Source organism: Pteropus vampyrus, unplaced genomic scaffold, assembly GCF_000151845.1.
Source record: "Pteropus vampyrus isolate Shadow unplaced genomic scaffold, Pvam_2.0 Scaffold67, whole genome shotgun sequence".
Classification (NCBI taxonomy): domain Eukaryota; kingdom Metazoa; phylum Chordata; class Mammalia; order Chiroptera; family Pteropodidae; genus Pteropus; species Pteropus vampyrus.
Window position 1 is genome coordinate 6,023,912 of NW_011888848.1, and position 1,157 is coordinate 6,025,068.

The window sequence follows — 1,157 nt, forward strand, 5'->3', positions numbered from 1 at the left end:
TTCTAGCACAAATATTGAGATTTTGGTTCTTTGTGAAAGCAAACATCTTTGGAAAGGGGCTCAACTTTGCTAATCTTATACCTTAGAGTGAATGATGATTAATTTTTCTGGAAGCAAGTCGTGGTAGAGTTGAGAGTAAGGAAAATATGGAAGCCTGAAATGAGTGCCTAAAAAGAAACAATGATGAGAGAGGTACTGAGAGGGAAACATTACCTTTACCATTTTACCTAGAGGTTACTATGATAAGTACAAAAGAAAATTAATATTTATTGCTAAGACAAGACCTTAGCAGTTTTTTTTTCTCTGAAAGAGGAAGAAAGAATCCAGGAAGAGGGTTAAACCAAGGTTGACAAACAGGGCAGCAATGAATCATTTGTTAACTATGTTGATAAGGTATAAACAAGTACAGCTAGAAGGTGGATGACAGGAAAGGGTGTGTTCTGGAATTACTAGGAAAGGAGAGAGAGTGTGGTGTTACCTTTTGAAAGCAAGATGTATCAGTGGGCCATAAAAAAAAGTGACTGGTTTTGGTAAGTAGCCTACTCTGGGTCTTCTACCCCACTAGAGTCATTTGTCCAAACAAATCAGTATACAGAGTATTAGGAAAACTGGTTCAAAGGTAGTATTTTTAGGAGGACAGAAAAGTTAGGTAGTTGGTGTTCTCCTACTCGGTCTATGGGCTGAAAAAAATTATATGGGAAAAATGTCATCTGCCCAAGTTTATATGTGTGGAGAAAGACTTCTGGCTTGTTGTGAGAGTCTCAGGCAGCCAGCTTGAATTTTACTGCACTGATATATTCTGTGCCTCCGTGATTTTGTCTGGGGTGAGATGTCACTCACTAACACCTCAGGGTTATTTGCATCAGGCCACTTGGTCAGTAGGTAGAATATGGCAATTTCACCTTCAAACCAGAGCTGTTGATTTAACACAAATAGCACTCAGTGAGTAAAGTAAAATAATTTAAATGAAACACAATGTATGCATTACATTTTGTCATATCCCTGACCTCTCTTATTAGTTGCAAAAGACTATTTTTCTCTGGAAGATGAATACTCTTAGAAGAGAGATCAATTCTTATTTAATGAATAAAGGCATTACATGTTATTTGTAACTTGGTCCTCAAAATTTGGACCTAAAACTTTCCACATAATTTGGA